The sequence below is a fragment of the Mustelus asterias genome, chromosome 16, assembly GCF_964213995.1.
Source record: "Mustelus asterias chromosome 16, sMusAst1.hap1.1, whole genome shotgun sequence".
Taxonomy (NCBI): domain Eukaryota; kingdom Metazoa; phylum Chordata; class Chondrichthyes; order Carcharhiniformes; family Triakidae; genus Mustelus; species Mustelus asterias.
In genome coordinates, this window is record NC_135816.1 from 70,834,629 (window position 1) to 70,857,050 (window position 22,422).

Genomic DNA, 22,422 nt, shown 5'->3' on the forward strand with positions numbered 1-22,422 from the left:
TATTTACGATTCATTCCAAAGACCTACTCAACAGAACAAAGGAAGTCACATATTGCGCAACTCTTTCAACAGCCTGCAAGTTCCACTCAGTTCCTCTGTCTCAAGGCTGCAAATCATACAGATTCATACAATCTTACAGCTCAAAAGAAGGCCATTGAGCCCATCATGCCGGCACAGGTTCTTTGAAAGAACTGTCCAATTAGTCACACATCCCTGCTCCTTCCCCAGAAATCTGCCATTTATTTTTTCTTTTAAAGCTTGTAACCAGCTCCCTTTTGTTGGTAAACTGGGCAATGTTCTGAAAGAAACATGTTGGGCAGGATTTTCTGTTCGTGCCTGCACGGCGATGGGAAATTTCCACCCGGGGTCAATGGACCTTTAAATGGTCCTTCAAATTGTCCATCCCACCTGGTGGCAGTTCATGTGGTGGGCAAGGATGGAAAGTTTACCCCGTTGGAAAATATCATGGTGTCACGAACTAGCTATTGTTCCTTGGGCAATGCCTCCACCAATAATCACAAAGGAAGATTAGCAGAAACCCCTGGGGAAAAATGGCAGGAGAATCATCCAGGAAATTATTGGTGACAATATTAACAAAACTTCTGGGATCTCTGGACATCCACTGCAAGTGCTACATAGGATTACATTAGACTACATCACAGATACAACACAGAAAAAGGCCATTTGGTCCAATCAGTCCATGCCAGCATTTATGCTGCACTCGATCACTTCCCATCTTTCCTTATAGAAATCTATCATTATGATCATCTATTCTCTTCCCCCTGATGTTTGTCTAGATTCCTCTTCAATGCATCTATAGTATTCACTTCAACCACTTCTGTGGTAGCAAGTTCCACATTCTCACCACTCTTCAATGAAGAAGTTTCTTCTGAATTCCCTACTGGATTTCATGGTGACCATCTCATTTTGATGGCCTCCAGTTATGCTCTTCCCCACGAGAGGAAATATCTGTGTCCAGTTCATCAAAACCTTTCATAATTTTAAAGACCTGTATTATGTCACCCCTCAAACAGTAGTCTTCAGATAAAAAGAGGCACAATCTGTCAATCCTTTCCTGATATGGAAACCCACTTATTTTCTGTAGCATCCTTGGTTGGAAATACGTGGATGCTTGAAGGTGAACTAGATGGACTATGGTCTTATTGTAAAGATGTGCTTTCACAGACTTCATTAGTGAACACAAAAGGTATTTATTAATAAAAATTGTACAGCAGCTGCATGGCTCCCAAATGTCCCTGCCTAGAAACATTTCTCACCATGGGGTGATTCCACACTCATAAGGCCCGACTGATCACTCAGGCCAGGTGACCCTTACTCTGCTGTGTTTCTCTTAAAGGGACAATCACCACATCCCTCCCCCTTTTACTCCTTTATACAATCCTCAATATCTAATTCACTCCATCCTAAATACTATTGCATTCATGAGTTGGACAATTATAAGTCTGTTTTTATGTTTCTTATAGAATGGCATGATTCTATAGGCTGAGATGCTTCCACAGGATCGACATTAACAGGTACCTCTTCTGGTTCATTCTAGCGATATACCACCATTTGTTTCCATGGAGAAATCAGTTATGTTGATAACAGGTCGAGCAGGTACTTTGGTGCTCATGGGTTCGAAAACATTTCTTGATGGCAACGTTGACTGCTGGAGCATCTCTCTACTCCTCAAGTGGTCCACATGTTTACGAACGATCTGTCTCTCTATGTCCACTTGGTATGAAAGGGATCCTGTTGTAGAGACAATAATTATGGTGATCCAACTTGATCCACTACCAAAGCTTCTCACATATACAGCTTAATTTACCACAAATGATCATGTTCTACGATGTGAACTGATTGCTTTGGCTGACTTCTACCCTACTTGATTTGTGAATAGCCTTTGTCTGCCCCTGAGAGGGTTCCTTATGTAATCCTTGTGCATTTATACAGTACCCCAGGTAGGTCACCTCGGTGGTTTGAAAGGTGTACTTCTCTTTCCTGAGGTGAAATCCAGCCTCCTGAAATCTCTTTAACACCTCTTCTAAGTTTGCTAGATACTTAACCTCTGAGGATTCTGTTATAAGGACATCATCAAGATATACTACAACCTGTGGTAGCCCCTGTAGCAGACTGTCCATTGGAATATTGCATATACAAAAGACAGATCAAAAGGCAGGCGCGTGTACTGGAATAGGCCTTTGTGTGTGTTTATCATGACATACCCCTGGGAAACGTCATCTAATTCAAGTTGCTAGTATGCATGACTCACATCCAGCTTTGTGCAAGATTGACCTCCAGTCAGCTTCACATACAAGTATTCAATTCTATGGATTGGATATTTATCCAGCTTGCTGGCCTGATTAATTGTTAGCTTATAATCACCACAAATGTGGATGGTTTTATTTCAATAAATCATAGAAATCATAGAAACCCTACAGTACAGAAAGATGCCATTCGGCCCATCGAGTCTGCACCGATCACAATCCCACCCAGGCCCTACCCCCATATATTTTACCCACTAATCCCTCTAAACTACGCATCTCAGGACACTAAGGGGCAATTTTAGCATGGCCAATCAACCTAACCCGCACATCTTTGGACTGTGGGAGGAAACCGGAGCACCCAGAGGAAACCCACGCAGACACGAGGAGAATGTACAAACTCCACACAGACAGTGACCCAAGCTGGGAATCGAACCCAGGTCCCTGGAGCTGTGAAGCAGCAGTGCTAACCACTGTGCTACCGTGCCGCCCGACTGTGCTACCGTACCGTACAGGGACTATAGGTGCTGCCCATTCCGAGAACTGAACTGGCTGGATAATGTTTAGCTCTTCCAACCTGTTTAACTCCGTATCCACTTGCTCTCTTAAGGCAAATTATACCGGTTTTCCCATAAAGAATCAGGGAGTCACCTCTGGATTCACATGAATCTTAGCTTGCCTAATTCATCATAAAAGATGCTCAAGTGTTTTCTTATCAGATCAGACAGTCCCCCTTCCAGTACTTGAAAAATCTTGGCCCAATTCAACCTGATTTCTTAAAGTCAATCGAGGCCGAGAAGTCCTGGTTCTTCATCTGTCCCTATTATTACTGGGAGCTGGATAGACTGTTGTCCATAGCTTACAGGTACCATTATGGTGCCTTTTATTACTATTGCTTCCCCCATATAAGTCTTCAACTTGACAGAATTGGTCTTCAAGTTCAATGGTTGGGCTCCCTCTCTTAGATACTGAAATGTATGCTCACCCAACTCAGTGGCTAATGCCCCTGTCTCCACTTCCATCTTAAGAGGCTTCCCATTTACCTGGCGCATTAAAATAAAAGGGTCAACCTTATCTGCTTTTAGATTAAACAGAAAGGGAATACCAGAATCATTGGTGCTAGGCTCTTTTACATTTTTTACTTAAATCATAGAATCCCTACAGTACAGAAGGAGGCCATTCAGCCCATTGAGTCTGTACCAACCACAATCCCACCCAGGCTCTCTTCCCATAACCCTCATTTACCCTGCTAGTCCCCCTTACGTTAGGGTCAATTTAGCATGGCCAATCGACCAAACCCACACATCTTTGGACTGTGGAAGGAAACTGGAGCACCCGGAAGAAACCCACACAGACAGGGGGAGAAAGTGCAAACTCCACACAGACAGTGCCCTGAGGCCGGAATTGAACCCAGGTCCCTGGCACTATGAGGCAACAGTGCTAACCACTGTGTCACTGTGCCATAAATGAAACTTGAAAGCATAAATATTCATTACCACAACAGAATAACATCCATAAAGCTCCTTGATTAAGCTGCCAAATTGAGCCATTTGACTATGTGATAATGTTTTTTTCCAACTCGAAGCAATGATAGCCCATTTCGACTCCTGGCTTGGGTCACTGTCTGTGTGGAGTTTGCACATTCTCTTCCGGGTGCTCCGGTTTCCTCCCAACGTCCAAAGGTGTGCGGGTTAGGTTGATTGGCCATGGTAAAAATTGTCCTTAGTGTCCTGAGATGTGTAGGTTAGAGGGATTGGTGGCTAAATATGTAGGGATATGGGGGGTAGGGCCTGGGTGGGATTGTGGTTGGTGCAGACTCGATGGGCCGAATGGCCTCTTTCTGTACTGTAGGGTTTCTATGATTCTATGATTCTTTCTATGATTTGTCAGAATATGCTGTCCCAAAAGGAGCACTTGTTCTGGTTTTGTCTCTCTTATATGATTAATCCAAATTCCAACATCTGTGATCATCTAGTACCCTCTGGGTCCATCTGGAATAGCATTAGCTTTACGACAAAGATCCAACACTGTTGTGCCTGTGTGGTGAACCATCGTTGGTTCCCACTGTGGGATTGTTCTAATGTTGTTGTTGGGCTAGGGTGGGATTGATACACCTGTGGTTGTTACTGTTGTGGCACATCCCAGTCGCGCTCCGCCTCCTGGGAGAGGTATAAGACCCCCTGCTCGGGCGGGACCTCTTCAGTCTGGGATAGTGTGTTAAAGTTCTGTTAGTTCCATTGTTAGTTAATAAAAGCCTTCTTTTACCGAAGCTTCGTGCCTCGTGTCCAATTGATGCGCATCAATTTTATTAACTAACATTAAACTCTCGACGGAAGGAAAAAAAAGAAAGGAGAGTATGGAGCAAATCCTAAAGCCAGAACGTCTGACGCTAGATCCACGTGCGGTGGGCGCTTCTAACACCTTCGACCACTGGCTGAAGTGTTTTGAAGATTACCTGGCAGCCTCCGCAGCGGTCACCACAGATGATGACAGACTCCGCGTCCTCCATGTGAGGGTAAGCGACACAGTCTACCTCGCGATCCGTGCGGCCACCACTTACCCGAGGGCCCTCGAGCTTTTAAAAAAGCGCCATACGAAACCTCCTAACGAGATCCACGCTCGTTACCTCCTCGCTACACGACGTCGGCAGTCGAGCGAAACCATGGAGGATTACGCGAATGAGCTCTTGCAGCTAGCCAGGGGCTGTGACTGCAAAGCTGTGTCGGCTGAGCAGTACATGTATGACCTCGCCCGAGATGCGTTTGTGGCCGGGGTCGGGTCTTCATACATCCGTCTCAAGCTGCTAGAAAAGGGAAATCTCAACCTGACCCAAGCTATGGAGATGGCTGAAATGTTTGAGGCGGCTTCGAAGAGCTTGGTCCTGTATCCGGAGGACCACGTGGAAACAACGTGGCAGGAGCAGTCGCAAATCCCTCCTCGCCCCACGGGCTTGAAGTGCAGTGTTATGGCGTGCTCCCATGTGGACCAGACGACGGCTGCAGCCCCATGCGGCCCGCGGTGCTACTTCTGCGGAGGAGCCAAGCATCCACGACAAAAGTGTCCCGCTAAAGCGGTAGTCTGTAACCTATGCGGTAAAAAGGGGCATTATGCGAAGGTGTGCAGATCGAAGCCCAAGAACGGCAGTGCGGCCTGTGACCCTTCAGAACGGGGATCATCACCATCGTCGTCGAAGTACTCACGGGGTTCGTCCACGTGCGAGTCCAGGACGACGCCATTGCGGTCGACGGAGTCGGAGGAGGATGACCACCAGGAGTCGCTGCGTTTGGCGCCCTCAACCATGTGCGATTCATGGGGGCGGCCATTTTGGTCGACGATGACCATGAGCGACCAGCAGGGGTCCTCAGCATCGACCTCAGCTGCCTGCAGTGACGTTCACGGACCAACGGTGGCGTCGATCACCCTGAACCAGGCTAAGCACCACAGGCTTGACTGTTCAATGATGGATATACAGGTAAATGGTCGTGCAATTTATTGTCTGTTTGACAGCGGGAGCACTGAGGGCTTTATTCACCCTGACACTGTAAAGAGGTGTGGACTCCAGATTCAACCTGCCAAACAGACAATCTCTATGGCATCAAGGTCCCGGTCTGTCCCTGTGCTAGGACATTGTGTGGTGACCTTGAAAGTGCAAGGCACAATTTACGAGCGATTCAGGCTCCTTGTGTTGCCGCATCTTTGCGCACCAATTCTCCTCGGACTAAACTTTATGGTCCACATGAAGAGTGTGATCCTACAGTACGGTGGGCCACTCCCTTCACTGACAGTGGGGGAACAGCTGCAGTCTCCAAATTGTCCAAAGCGCCCCGCATGCAATCTTTCTACATTGAAGATCACCACACCCTCTTTATTTCAGAATCTGGTACCAGGCTGCAAGCCCATCGCTACTAAAAGTAGGCGTTACAGCACTGAAGATCGGATCTTCATCAGATCTGAGGTTCAGCGACTCCTCAAAGAAGGGATTATACAGCCCAGTGTTAGTCCGTGGAGAGCACAGGTTGTGGTGGTCAAGAACGGGAACAAACCCCGGATGGTCATTGATTACAGTCAGACCATTAATCGATATATGCAGCTGGATGCATATCCCCTCCCGTGCATATCTGATATGGTCAATCAGATTGCGCAGTACCGGGTGTTCTCCACCATAGACCTTAAGTCGGCCTACCACCAACTCCCCATTCGCCCAGAGGACCGACACTACACGGCTTTTGAGGCGGATGGTCGTCTGTATCAGTTTCTTAGGGTTCCATTTGGTGTCACCAATGGGGTCTCGGTCTTCCAGCGTGCTATGGACCGAATGGTGGACCAGAACAGGCTGCGGGCTACCTCCCCGTACCTGGATAATGTCACGATCTGCGGCCGTGATCAGCAGGACCATGACACAAATCTCCAGAACTTTTTACGCACTGCATCTCGCCTGAATTTGACCTACAACAGGGAGAAGTGTGTATTCTGAACGCGCCGGTTAGCCATCCTGGGATACGTGGTGGAAAACGGGGTCATTGGCCCTGATCCAGACCGTATGCGCCCCCTTGCTGAACTTCCCTTGCCCGCTAGCGCAAAAGCACTGAGAAGATGCCTAGGCTTCTTCTCCTATTATGCGCAGTGGGTCCCCAACTACGCGGACAAAGCCCGTCCGCTTATTAAGTCCACGACTTTTCCACTCACGCCAGAGGCCCGATTGGCCTTCAAGGAACTGAAACACGACATCGCGAAAGCCACGATGCACGCGGTAGACGAATCCATCCCTTTTCAGGCGGAAAGCGATGCATCTGATTTCGCCCCGGCCGCCACCCGTCGCGTTTTTTTCCCGCACCCTCCAAGGCCCCGAAATTCGGCATTCAGCGGTGGAAACGGAGGCCCAGGCCATTGTGGAGGCCGTCAGACACTGGCGCCATTACCTGGCGGGGAAGCGGTTCACCCTGATCACGGACCAGCGGTCCGTGGCGTTCATGTTCAACAACACGCAGAGGGGCAAGATCAAGAATGATAAGATCTTGCGGTGGAGAATTGAACTCTCCACCTATAACTACGATATCATGTATCGTCCAGGGAAACTCAATGAGCCCTCGGATGCCCTCTCGCGCGGAACATTCGCTACTACGCAGGAGGATCGCTTGAACGCCCTCCATAATGACCTGTGCCATCCTGGGGTCACTCGGCTCTACCACTTTATCAAAGCCCGCAACCTGCCTTACTCGGTGGAGGACGTCAGGTCGGTGACAAGGAGCTGTCGGATTTGCGCGGAATGCAAACTGCACTTTTACCGACCTGACCGGGCACATTTGGTCAAGGCCACTCGCCCCTTCGAGAGGCTGAGTGTGGATTTTAAGGGCCCCCTTCCCTCAACAGATCGGAACGTGTACTTTCTGAACATAATAGATGAGTACTCCCGGTTCCCGTTTGTTGTCCCCTGCGCGGACACGTCGACTGCCACGGTGATCAAGGCATTCCATGGTCTTTTTACCCTGTTCGGGTACCCCAGCTATATCCATAGCGACAGGGGCTCATCGTTCATGAGTAATGACTTGAGGCAATTCCTGCTCTCATACGGGATTGCCTCTAGTAGGACCACGAGTTACAACCCTAGGGGTAATGGACAGGTGGAAAGAGAGAATGCTACAGTCTGGAAGGCTGTCCTATTGGCGCTGAAGTCCAAAGGCTTTCCAGTCTCCCGTTGGCAGGAGGTCCTCCCTGATGCGCTTCACTCCATTCGCTCCCTCCTGTGTATGGCAACCAATGCTACTCCCCACGAGAACAAACAAAGAACAAAGAACAATACAGCACAGGAACAGGCCCTTCGGCCCTCCAAGCCCGCGCCGCTCCCCGGTCCAGGATTGAATCCTGAATCCAGGATCCCCGCCCAATTTTCCAGCCTATCTACATACTAATATCCTATCCACCGAGCTGTCCCTCACAGCTACGATGCTTTGTTCATCACAACCTATTAACTCACCCCCACCCCCCCATTCCAGACCATGTGATCTCCAGGGAGAGGCGAAAACCCAGAGTGAAAACCCCAGGGCCAATATGGGGAAAAGAAAATCTGGGAAATTCCTCTCCGACCCCCTGAGGCGATCGAAACGAGTCCAGGAAATCACACTGGCCCTGATCAGAAAATGCTTCCCAACCCTATTCATTTCCACTTCTGCTTTACGAACACCATCTGAATTCCCTGCCCCCGAGACAGGTTCCCAACTATCTGCAGTCTCGCTCTGTACTGGCACCAGCAAGATGATCTTAGAATGAAGCCTTGAAACGAGAAACAAAGAACAATTAGCCCGCGCCGCTCCCTGGTCCAAACTAGACCACTCTTTTGTATCCCTCCATTCCCACTCCGTTCATATAGCTGTCTAGATAAGTCTTAAACGTTCCCAGTGTGTCCGCCTCCACCACCTTGCCCGGCAACACATTCCAGGCCCCCACGACCCTTTGTGTAAAATATGTCCTTCTGGTATCTGTGTTAAACCTCCCCCCCTTCACCTTGAACCTATGACCCCTCGTGAACGTCACCACCGACCCGGGGAAAAGCTTCCCACCGTTCACCCTATCTATGCCTTTCATAATTTTATACACCTCTATTAAGTCTCCCCTCATCCTCCGTCTTTCCAAGGAGAACAACCCCAGTTTCCCCAATCTCTCCTCATAACCAAGCCCCTCCATACCAGGCAACATCCTGGTAAACCTCCTCTGTACTCTCTCCAAAGCCTCCACGTCCTTCTGGTAGTGTGGCGACCAGAACTGGACGCAGTATTCCAAATGCGGCCGAACCAACGTTCTATACATCTGCAACATCAGACCCCAACTTTTATACTCTAATACATCTGCAACATCAGACCCCAATGAGAGGATGTTCTCATTCCCTCGGAAGTCGTCCTCGGGGATATCTTTACCAGCCTGGTTGACGTACCCAGGACCCGTCCTCCTGCGGCGACATGTAAGGGCCCGCAAGTCCGACCCCTTGGTCGAACAGGTCCACCTCCTCCACGCCAATCCTCAGTATGCCTATGTGGCATATCCTGACGGGCGAGAGGACACAGTCTCGATCCGAGACCTGGCGCCCGCAGGGGACGTAGCAACTTCTGTCGCTCCCATACCCCCAGTGACGAATCCCTTATCCTTTATTTCTCACCCGGACGTGGCGCGGACAGCACCGGGACCAGTGCTTAACAGTTTTACTCCAATGGCACAGCTTGCCTGAGCCCCGAAGATCGGCGCCATTGCAGAATGTATCGGGATCTACCGCTTCATCAGGGTCAACCGGCCTGTGAGTCCGTGGGAGAACAGCTGGACGCTGTTTTGGGGAGAACGCCACCGCAAGCACCTGCTCCGGTGTCACCGCCGGTATTGAGGAGGTCGCAACGACGGTGCGGTCCTCCAGACCGTCTGAACTTATAATCTGTTGACATTTTAGTCTGTTTTCGTACCCCGCCGGCCTTTGTTCTCAAAGGAGGGGTGAATGTGGTGAACCATCGTTGGTTCCCACTGTGGGATTGTTCTAATGTTGTTGTTGGGCTAGGGTGGGATTGATACACCTGTGGTTGTTACTGTTGTGGCACATCCCAGTCGGGCTCCGCCTCCTGGGAGAGGTATAAGACCCCCTGCTCGGGCGGGACCTCTTCAGTCTGGGATAGTGTGTTAAAGTTCTGTTAGTTCCATTGTTAGTTGATAAAAGCCTTCTTTTACCGAAGCTTCGTGCCTCGTGTCCAATTGATGCGCATCAGCCTGGCTCAAGTAGATTTTCAGAGAACGGTGTTTCTTTAAACAATAAGAACATAAGAACATAAGAAATAGGAGCAGGAGTAGGCCATCTAGCCCCTCGAGCCTGCCCCGCCATTCAATAAGATCATGGCTGATCTGACGTGGATCAGTACCACTTACCCGCCTGATCCCCATAACCCTTAATTCCCTTACCGATCAGGAATCCATCCATCCGCGCTTTAAACATATTCAGCGAGGTAGCCTCCACCACCTCAGTGGGCAGAGAATTCCAGAGATTCACCACCCTCTGGGAGAAGAAGTTCCTCCTCAACTCTGTCTTAAACCGACCCCCCTTTATTTTGAGGCTGTGTCCTCTAGTTTTAACTTCCTTACTAAGTGGAAAGAATCTCTCCGCCTCCACCCTATCCAGCCCCCGCATTATCTTATAAGTCTCCATAAGATCCCCCCTCATCCTTCTAAACTCCAACGAGTACAAACCCAATCTCCTCAGCCTCTCCTCATAATCCAAACCCCTCATCTCCGGTATCAACCTGGTGAACCTTCTCTGCACTCCCTCCAATGCCAATATATCCTTCCTCATATAAGGGGACCAATACTGCACACAGTATTCCAGCTGCGGCCTCACCAATGCCCTGTACAGGTGCATCAAGACATCCCTGCTTTTATATTCTATCCCCCTCGCAATATAGGCCAACATCCCATTTGCCTTCTTGATCACCTGTTGTACCTGCAGACTGGGCTTTTGCGTCTCATGCACAAGGACCCCCAGGTCCCTTTGCACGGTAGCATGTTTTAATTTGTTTCCATTGAGATAGTAATCCCATTTGTTATTATTTCCTCCAAAGTGTATAACCTCGCATTTCTCAACGTTATACTCCATTTGCCATATCCTCGCCCACTCACTCAGCCTGTCCAAATCTCTCTGCAGATCTTCTCCGTCCTCCACACGATTCACTTTTCCACTTATCTTTGTGTCGTCTGCAAACTTCGTTACCCTACACTCCGTCCCCTCCTCCAGATCATCTATATAAATGGTAAACAGTTGCGGCCCGAGTACCGATCCCTGCGGCACGCCACTAGTTACCTTCCTCCAACCGGAAAAACACCCATTTATTCCGACTCTTTGCTTCCTGTCGGATAGCCAGTCCCCAATCCACTTTAACACACTACCCCCAACTCCGTGTGCCCTAATCTTCTTCAGCAGCCTTTTATGGGGCACCTTATCAAACGCCTTTTGGAAATCCAAAAACACCGCATCCACCGGTTCTCCTCCATCAACCGCCCTCGTCACATCTTCATAAAAATCCAACATGTTCGTCAAGCACGACTTTCCCCTCATGAATCCATGCTGCGTCTGATTGATCGAACCATTTCTATCCAGATGCCCTGCTATCTCCTCTTTAATAATGGATTCCAGCATTTTCCCTACTACAGACGTTAAGCTGACCGGCCTATAGTTACCCGCCTTTTGTCTCCTTCCTTTTTTAAACAGCGGCGTAACATTAGCCGTTTTCCAATCAACCGGCACTACCCCAGAATGCAACGAGTTTTGATAAATAATCACTAACGCATCCACTATTACCTCTGACATTTCTTTCAATACCCTGGGATGCATTCCATCCGGACCCGGGGACTTGTCCACCTTCAGTCCCATTAGTCTACCCAGCACTGCCTCTCTGGTAACATTAATCGTATTAAGTATTTCTCCTGCTGCCAACCCTCTATCGTTAATATTTGGCATACTATTTGTGTCCTCCACCGTGAAGACCGACACAAAAAACTTATTTAAAGACTCAGCCATATCCTCATTTCCCACTATTAACTCCCCCCTCTCGTCCTCCAAGGGTCCAACATTCACTTGAGCCACTCTATTCCTTTTTATATATTTATAAAAACTTTTACTATCATTTTTTATATTAATTGCTAGCCTAGCTTCATAGTCTATCCTTCCTTTCTTTATCGCTTTCTTAGTCTCTCTTTGTTGTTTCTTAAATTTTTCCCAATCACTTGTTTCTCCACTATTTTTGGCCACTCTGTACGCAGCTGTTTTTATTTTAATACTCTCCGTTATTTCCTTCGTTATCCACGGCTGGTTCTCCCTTTTCTTACAATCCTTGTTTTTTGCTGGAATATATTTTTGCTGAGAACTGAAAAGGATCTCCTTAAAAATCCTCCACTGTTCCTCAGCTATCCTACCTGCCAGCCTGCTCTCCCAGTCTACCTTAGCCAATTCATCCCTCATCCTATCATATTTCCCTCTGTTCAAACAGAGGACACTGGTTTGAGACCAAACTTTCTCCTCTTCCATCTGAATCAGAAATTCGACCATATTGTGGTCACTAGACCCAAGAGGGTCCTTCACAATAAGATCCTTAATTCTACCTACCTCGTTACACAATACCAGATCCAAAATAGCTCGTTCCCTCGTCTGTCATCTTCATCTGTCATCTTCTCAAGAGATACTACTAAGATAGAGTGCACTTGTACATCTTCTGGAAGACTCTAGTCCTTCTTTGCCATGAACCAATTTTACTGCTAGTCATTTTTGGGCATTATGCTTTCCTGGATCTTTTCTGTAGTTGACTGTAATGCTTTCAATCTTAGGAGGTGGGATGAAGGTGAAAAGTTTCAGATACCTTTCTATATTTGAATCAGGTTGTCTGACAAAGTATTGGTACAGTTTAACCATATTGCATTTCCTGCACTTTTTCCTAATTTATCTCCTGACGAACTGGTTACAAGTGTCTTGTCTGTACCTTTAAGACTTGATTACCTGTAAAGACTCACATTCCAACCATTATCTTGTAAATTGAGTTTGTATCTATATATGCCCTGTTTGTGAACAGAACTCTCACTCACCTGATGAAGGGGCAGTGCTCCGAACGCTTGTGGCTTGTGCTACAAAATAAACCTGTTGGACTTTAACCTGGTGTTGTGAGACTTCTTACTGTGCTTACCCCAGTCCAACGCCGGCATCTCCACATTATAAATTCATATCCAGACGTCATGTTACCCAGTTGATCTGTCCCTCCCAGTTGGATCCTGCAATCATGATGTTGATTTAAGTGATAGAAATCGTATGCCTGAAACATCTGGTAAGTGAACTCAGTCAAACTCATGCCCTCTGGGCCCTTGAGTTGGGACTGCACACTGTGTCTGCTCAGCATAGTGCCCATGCGGAAATGTCTGCCCACTGAGTCTAGTTACATCTTGGTTGATTGGTGATCATGACTTCGCTCTACACTGTTTTATCAAATGTCCTCTTTTATGATAATGGAAACACTCAGGCCTCCATAAACCCACATGATTCAGAAGTGTGGTTACCTCCACACTGATAACATTCCCTTTAAGCATTACTGACTGATTGCCTATTCTGTACATTTTTGTTTTGTTGTTGGCTGAAATTGTTTCCCCTTTGCGGCTGCTTCAGGAGTTTTGACACCATAGCTGCCTGTAGGTTTCTGCCCTAACTGGTGAACAGTGCCATTTTCTGCATTCTTAAGCATTTTTCAGGGCTTTCCATGGCCAGTGCTATCTCCATTGCTCACTTTGTGTCAACCTCTACAAGCAATCTGCATTGAATAGCATTGTTGTTCTCGCCACAGACTAACGTATGCCATAACATGTTATTTAGAGTGGCTCCAAAATCACAATACTCCAATAATTGCTTCAGTTTTGCAGAGTAAGTCATGATCAATTCACCTGGCACTCTCACCCTCCAATTAAATTTGAAGCTCTGGAGTATGACTGATGGTTGAGGTTGCAATTACACCTTCACTAAATCAACAAGCTCACTAAATGATTTAGACTTGAGCATGCTTGGGGCTGTAAGGTTATAGGGATGAGTTCCACAAACACATAGGAGGATTGCTTTGTGTTTCACCTCCTCCCCTATTCTGTTTGGTTGGAAATAATAGCCAAGGTGCTTGATATATTCTTTCCAGTCCTCTGTGAGGGAGTCAAATGGATCTATTCACCCATAGGGAGGCATCCTGGTGAGTACCTTTAGTTTAGACTTCAATTAAAGCAGCGTACTCACAGGTGTCGGGCCAGAGGCAGTGTCAGGATAGTTTATCTTTGTCGCCAGATTTAAAGATGCGCTGTCACAGACTTCATTAGTGAACACAAAAGATATGTGTTAATAAGAATTGTACAGCAGCCTCATGGCTGAAGCTAGCTCCCAAAATGTCTCTACCTAAGAGCCTTTCTCACCATGGGGTGATTCCATACTCTGAGTTCCTTACTCTGCTGTGTTGCCCTTAAAGGGACAATCATCATACTTATCCAGCAATTCCTATGTTCTTAAGAGAGGGAAGCTCTTGGCTTCACTGCATTATGAATATTGGTACATGGCATCTCATAAGTTGAAATTTAGCAACAACTTGCTTAATCTCGCAGAACATCCCAATGCAAGAACAGCAAGAGAGTGAGGGAAGATATACAAATGTTATGGCAAATGTTGAGGAGATCTTTTTGGTAAGGGAAGAGACCGAGTTAGGAAGATAAAAGTTAAAGTTTATTTATTAGTCACAAGTAGGCTTACATTAACACTGCAATGAAGTTATTGTGAAAATCCCCGAGTTGCCACACTCCAGCGCCTGTTCGGGTACACTGAGAGAGAATTTAGCATCGCCAATGCACCTAATCAGCACGAACTGTGGGAGGAAACCAGAGCCATCTGGAGGAAAGCCATGCAGACATGGGGAAACAGTAAACCAAGCTGGGAATTGAACCCAACTCCCTGGCACTGTTAGGCAGCAGTGCTAACCACTATACCACTGTGCCATCCCAATTCCAAGAGGTGAGGTTGTAATATTTAAAGACTGTGCCACAGATGATACAAACTTAAAGAAGCTTGTAAAAAGAGGTCTTTCCCACTTCACACATTTTGTATGCTGGGCAGTTGTGCTGTCATTCCCAAGTGGTTGTCAAGTGATGTTGAATGCACAAGAATCCTAAAGCAGCAGCAGCACAACTTACTTTCGTGCGTGCATTACATATTTTGTTTCAATACACCTTGCACACTGACCACTATCTGCAATTAATGCCAATATACCACATGAGAACAAGACACTGTATGCTAATCTTTTAGACACCTCCGCCGCCCCTCCCCCCCCCCAACACACACACTTTGTGGGTGTTTGTGATTTACTTTATCCAACATAACATTTTGCAAACTTTTTTCTGTTCTGATGAAAGGTCATCTCAACCTAAAGTGTTCACTCTGTTTCTCTCCACAGATGCTGCCTGACCTGTTGAGCATTCCAACATTTTGTTTTGCTTTAACTTTTCTCGAGTTGGTAGGCAAAGGAATTCTGCATCTTTAGAAGATAGACCTTTCCTCAGTAGTCAACTCGTCCAGGAAATCTCAATATTGTTGTGCAACAAAAAGTATATATATTTAGATAGCATCTTCGGATCAATTTCAGGTTTTATTTATTATAAAATCATAGATTTTAAGATTAGGGCCTGAATCTTTCAGCTGGTGGGATCTCGCTTCCTACTACTCGAAGAGTCGATGAGGAGCACATCCCCACCAACTCATAGACTGGAATTTTCCACCCCGCCCACCACGGTAATCGTAGCAGGCGGGGGGTGGACCATGCAAAGATCTGTTGACCACTGGTAAGATTTTCCAGTTTTGGAATGAGTGCATCCGGAAAATCCCGCCCATAGTGTCCCCCAGCCATTTCGCACTTGAATGAGCGTTATGTGCCTGCAGGTGGGACTTCAGCCCCTCACTCAGAAGGATGTCCCACCAGAGAACTGCCGGCCAACAACTCTCAAATCCCTACAATGCTGCAGTGGACAGAAAAGGAAGTACTGGAGCATGCCTGAGACTGAGTCTAGACACTGAAGGTCCAGGTATGTTCAAGGGGTCTCAGGGAGGGTAAGTTAGGGAAGGCCTGGGATGCTGCAAAAGGTGGTGATCGGGATCTTGGGGAAGAGGCTGAGGAAGGAGGGAGGTCCAGAGGCCACTGAACGTTAAGATGATGGGGCGGTGCGACTTCAGAAGGGGGTTTCTGATGGAGGCTCCCTGCCCCCTTCCAATAAGTAGCCACTTAAGGCCCTCAACTGGGGCAAGGGAGTTTCTCATCCGAGGACCTGTCCACTGCAGCGTAAAATCACTACATGGTTGGGACAAGCAGGAACCTGGAGGGAATCCTGTCCTTTCAATTTCACACTCCCACCCTCCCAACCCCCAGCCTGCCCAAATACCTGTTGGTGGAGGAATGTAAAATTTTGGTCTAGGGGTTTGCAATGACTTGGTCTTTCTTAGTTCCTGCTTTTAGCCTGCCTAAACATTGGAACAGTAAGAAGTCTCACAACACCAGGTTAAAGTCCAACAGGTTTATTTGGTAGCACAAGCTTTCGGAGCACTGCTCCTTCATCAGGTGAGTGGGAGTTGTGTTCACAAACAGGGCATATAAAGACACAAACTCAATTTACAAAATAATGGTTGGAATGCCAGTCTTTACAGGTCTTAATCAAGTCTTAAAAGTACAGACAATGTGAGTGGAGAGAGGGTTAACCACAGGTTAAAGAGATGTGTATTGTCTCCAGCCAGGACAGTTAGTGAGAGTTTGCAAGCCCAGACAAGTCGTGGGGTTTACAGATAGTGTGACATGAACCCAAGATCCTGGTTGAGGCCGTCCTCATGTGTGCGGAACTTGGCTATCAGTTTCTGCTCAACGATTCTGCGTTGTCGTGTGTCGTGAAGGCCGCCTTGGAGAACGCTTCCCGAAGATCAGAGGCTGAATGCCCGTGACTGCTGAACTGTTCCCCAACTGGAAGAGAACACTCCTGCCTGGTGATTGTCGAGCGGTGTTCGTTCATCCGTTGTCATAGCGTCTGCATGGTCTCCCCAATGTTCAATGCCTCGGGACATCCTTTCCTGCAGCGTATCAGGTAGACAACGTTGGCCAAGTTGCAAGTGTATGTACCATGTACCTGATGGATGGTGTTCTCACGTGAGATGATGGCATCTGTGTCGATGATCCGGCACGTCTTGCAGAGGTTGCTGTGGCAGGGTTGTGTGTCATTGTTCTCCTGAAGGCTGGGTAGTTTGCTGTGAACAATGGTCCGTTTGAGGTTGTGCGGTTGTTTGAAGGCAAGAAGTGGGGGTGTGGGGATGGCCTTGGCGAGATGTTCGTCTTCATCGATTACTGTGCTTACCCCAGTCCAGCACCGGCATCTCCACATCATAAACATTGGAAGAAAGTATCACACACAATTTTCAATCACACTAGTTCCAGGTAAGTAATTTTGACTCTACTCATTAATGAGGTACAGCTGTGTATATGTCATGAACCGTAACATCAAACAGGACTATTGTCATTTACATAACATGCTCAGTCATCTCGACAGAGTTCCACAAAATGCCCTTACACAATCATTTCAGAAACTACGATCAGATCTAGGAATATAGGGACAGGGGCAGGCCCATCAGTTACTCAATCCCATTTGACAATTCAATTAGATTTTGGATGACATGTACTATTTACTCCCTATCCCTCGATAGCATCATTTGACAAACATCTCTATCTGTCTCGGTTTTGAAAGCTCCATTTCCCCAGCATCTACAGCTTTCTGAGGAACCAAGTCCAGATATTTCCCCACAGTGTGAAAGCGTGCTTCCTCATTTTGCTTCTAAATGATCGATCTCGAATTTTATTTTTACCCATAAGACCATAAGCAACAGGAGCAAGAGTAGGCCATTCAGCTCCTCGAGCCCACTCTGCCATTCAATATGATCATGGCTGACCTGATTCTGTCCTTAACTCCACTTTTCTACCTGTAATGACTTTAATCAGGCAATTGAGGTTGGCCTATTAGAATATGAACTCACTGATTAAGGGCCAAATTGATGGGCCAATCAGAGAGCCCCTTGCTTTGTACTTAACCAGGAGTATCAGTTCCTCTGGAACTCCTAGTGTAGGTACTAACGGAAAGCATTCTGTGTGCTGTTGTCACACTTGTAAATAAAAGGAATTTGGTGAAGGGACTTCTGCCTCTGAGACTTATTATACTGCCTGTCCCCAATAATCTTCACTCCCTTTGTCAATCAAAAATCTGGATGGTTCAGTCTTCAATATATTCTCCAATTCTTGCTGGTGAAGAATATTCCAAACACTAACCACTCTCTGAGAGAGGAAATTCCTCTTTATCTCCATCTTAAATGGGGACCCTTATTTTCAAACTGCTGCCCCCCCACCTCCCCAGCCCCCAGATCTAGACTTCCCCCACAAGGGAAGTGTCCTCTCGACATCTATCCTGGCAAACCCCTGGGGAATCTGATGCTTCAATAAGATCATCTCTCATTCTTCTAAACTTCAGTGAGTTTATATGAGTTTTTACCATGTTTATTTATCCTTTTTATTGACTCCCATCATCATAAGGGTGGCACAGTGGTTAGCACTGCTGTCTCACAGCGCCAGGCACCCAGGTTCGATTCCAGCCTCGGGTGACAGTCTGTGTGGACTTTGCACGTTCTCCACTTGTCAGCGTGGGCTTCCTCCGGGTGCTCCGGTTTCCATCCTAAGATGGGTTTGGTGAATTAGCAGTGGTAAGTGCACGGGGTTATGAGGATAGGGCAGGATTTGGGCCTGGGTAGGGTGCTCTTTTGGAGAGTTGGTGCAGACTCGATGGGCTGAATGACCTCCTTTTACACTGTAGGGATTCTATGGTTATTGGATAACTCTTCCACATTTGCCCCTTCAAACCTTTTTATCATTTTACCTCATTATAAGCAGTTGAGGAGTTATACTGGCCACTATTGTTGAAATTCTATTTGCTGTCAGGGAACAGGTGGCACGGTGGCCCAGTGGTTAGCACTGCTGCCTCACAGCGTCAGGCACCTGGTTCGATTCCAGCCTAGAGGAACAGTCTGTGAGGTGTCTGCATGTTTTCCCCGTGTCTGCGTGGGCTTCCTCCGGGTGCTCTGGTTTTCTCCCACTGTCCTAACTTAGGTTAGGTGGATTGGCCATGTTAAATTGCCCCTTAGTGTATTAAGATGAGTAGATGAGGTGGATTAACCATGGTAAATGCGCGGGGTTACAGTTACAGGGATGGGGGGGGAGGGGTGCCTGGGTAAGATGCTTAAATGGTTTAGACTCAATGGGCTGAATGGCCTCCTTCTGCACTAGAAAAAAAAACGTCAGGGGGAGGAGGAGTTGACAGGGAAATGTTGCCCATTCGAGCTGCTACTCGTTTACTTAGATTTTGTTGCCAACATTATTTGGGCATGTCATCGTCGTCCCTCACCACTCACCTGGAAAATCCACTGCCAGGTCGGGAATATACCCATGAATTCCTGGACATATATGAAAGGTATTCCTGCATTGCAGAAAGTTGAAGGAGTACAGGTTCATTGACAGACCTGGGTTTGAGCAAGTGATCATACAGGTTGATTTCATTCATTTGAAGTGGAATAGGTTTGCAAGGAAGTACTTCCATTGGGAAAATAAAGCTGGATGTGTGCCCTACAGTGACAACAGCTGGCATTTATTAACACAATTGGATTAGCAACATGTTTCAACAAATATCACTGAGGCTATATTCACAAAACTTCACACCAAGTCACTGGTGGCTAAAGACTTGGTCGAATAGGTGGTGGGGGCACCTGAAAGAAGGGGAGGTGGTGATTTGGAGAGGAGTGGTTAGCTCAGTTGGCTGGACAACTGGGTTGTGATGCTGAGCAACACCAGCGATACCAACAGTTCAAATCCCATACCGACAGATTATCCATGAATGCACTGCCTTCTCAACCTTGCCCCTCACCTGAGGTGTGGGAGATGCAAGTGGGCCCAAAGACCTCAGTCCCAGGCCTGATAATCACATTTAAATAAGATTAAAATTGATTTAAATGACTTATCTGCTATTCCCACCATTTTCCAGCATGGTCCCAACTGTGCTGGATATCCTGCACTGGGAAATGCGCGCGCACTTCGGGAACGCATGCACGAATCCCACGAATCAGCCCACACGCGATTTTCCCGGCTTGCCACGCTAAAAGATTAGCACGGCGGGATGGGAGAATCTCCCCCCATGTATCCTGTGGCGAGTGACTCACTCCCTGACTCCACAAAGCATGTACACAAGGCACAGGTCAGGAGTGTGATGGAATACTCCCCACTTGCCTGGATGAGCTCAGTTCCAAGAATACTCAGGAAGCTCAATAGCATCCAACTGGTACCTCATCCATCACTTTAAACAGTGACTCTCTTCACCATTGGTGCACAGTGGCTACATTGTATACCATCCACATGCACTGCACAACTCATCTTAGCTCCTTTGACAATATCTTCCAAAACTGCAAACTCTAATGCCTAGAAGGACAAAGGCAGCGGACGCATGAGAAAGCTACCACTTGCAAGCTCCCCTCCAAGAAACTCGCCATCCTGACTTGGAGATATATCGCCATTCCTTCACTGTCACTGGATCACAATCCTGGAACTTTCTCCCTAACAGCACTGTAGGGTTCAAGAAAACAGCTCACCACCACCTTTTCAAAGGTATTAGGGAAGAGCAATAATTTCTGACCAAGCAGCAATGCTCACACCCAAGAACAAAAAATAACTGTCAGTCAAAAAGTCTTTGTGCTAACTCTAATATTAAAATCAATTGTTTTCATTCCCACTATGATTTTTCGCCAGGGCTGTTCAAAGTTCTGAAGACAGATCTTTAATTTGTGGAGACTCCACGAAAGTCAGTAACCCAATAATCATTTTAACATAACAAGCAACCTTCGATAAAAGCAAAATCTGTGGATGCTGGATTTTGAAACAAAAACAGAAAATGCTGGAAAATCCAACAGGTCTGGCAGCATCTGTGCAGAGAGAAAATAAAGTTAACGTTTTGAGTGTGTATAACACTTTCTCAGCACGAAAGAGAGATAGAAATTTGATGGATTATATACTGAATAAGTGGCTGGAGCAGAGGAGAAGATTATAGAGTCATAGAGGTTTACAGCATGGAAACAGGCCCTTCGGTCCAACTTGTCCATGTTGCCCTTTATTTTTAAACCCCGAAGCTAATCCCAATTGCCCACATTTGGTCCACATCCCTCTATACCCATCTTACCCATGTAACTGTCTAAATGCTTTTTAAAAGACAAAATTGTACCCGCCTCTACTACTGCCTCTGGCAGCTTGTTCCAAACACTCACCACCCTCTCTGTGAAAAAATTGCCCCTCTGGACACTTTTGTATCTCTCCCCTTTCATCTTAAACCTATGCCCTCTAGTTTTAGATTCCCGTACCTTTGGGAAAAGATATTGACTATCGAGCTGATCTGTGCCCTTCATTATTTTATAGACCTCTATAAGATCACCACTCAGCCTTCTACGCTCCAGAGAAAAAAGTCCCAGTCTATCCAGCCTCTCCTTATAACTCAAACCACCAAATCCCGGTAGCATCCTAGTAAATCTTTTCTGCACTCTTTCTAGTTTAATAATATCCTATCTATAATAGGGTGACCAGAACTGTATTGCAAGTCTGGCCTTACTAATGTCTTGTACAACTTCAACAAGACATTCTAACTCCTGTATTCAATGTTCTGACCAATGGGATTAGTGAGAGCTAGGCGAGATTGCAACAAAGATGTGTCGGCCATGAGCAAGAGGAAGCATTAATGGCAGGAAAAGGTTAATAGTTGCATGAAGGTAAGACATCAATGGGAGAATTAGTGCTGGGTGAAAGCAACATTGAAGAACAAGTGACAGATGGCCCAGTGGGGGAGGAGGGTTTTAGAATCGGGGAAAATATTTTGGATAGATAAATAAATAACGGTCACAGTCTAAAGTTGTTGAATTCAGTATTGAGTCCTGAGGGCTGTGACGTGCCTAATCAGATGAGGTGCTGCTCCTCCCATGACCAACCTTCAATGACTAAGTGCACTTTCACCAACCTGCTAACTGCTCTGTGAATCCAGTGTGGTTCCATTCGCTAACAGTTCGACGAGAAACTGTTTGCATCTCTGCAGCCCAATCAGTTGAATATTCCACCTTCATTTCTAGTTTCCAGGTCATGTCTTGCAGCAACCTCGATGTTGAGCTTCAAACGTTTCCTCACCAGTTATATGACAGCCATCTTGCCTTCGGGGAGGGAGGAGGAAAATCGTAGATGACAGCTCCAGTGATGATGGCAATGGTGCAGGTGCAAGCAGCCAAGATAGTCATGTAAATTTCGACTACACTTGGAATACTGTGCACTGATCTGGTCTCCATACGACAAAATGGATGTAAAAGGCACTAAAGAAGGTGTAAAAACAATTTGCCAGGTGCAATCTGCCAAACCATTCAGTTATGAAAACATTCAATACTTCAAAGAAGCAGTCTGCCATGGTTTTTCCAAGCAATAAATAAGACTGTGTCAGCATCATTGAAAATAGGATGACAGATTCTTATTTGGAATATGAC

General features: G+C 46.7%; 1 pseudogene; it reads right to left on the reverse strand.

Annotated features, from left to right (window-relative positions):
* Positions 1–3,792: 3,792 nt before the first annotated feature.
* Positions 3,793–22,032, reverse strand: LOC144505362 (tyrosine--tRNA ligase, mitochondrial-like; annotated as a pseudogene).
* Between the last annotated feature and the right edge of the window lie 390 nt (positions 22,033–22,422).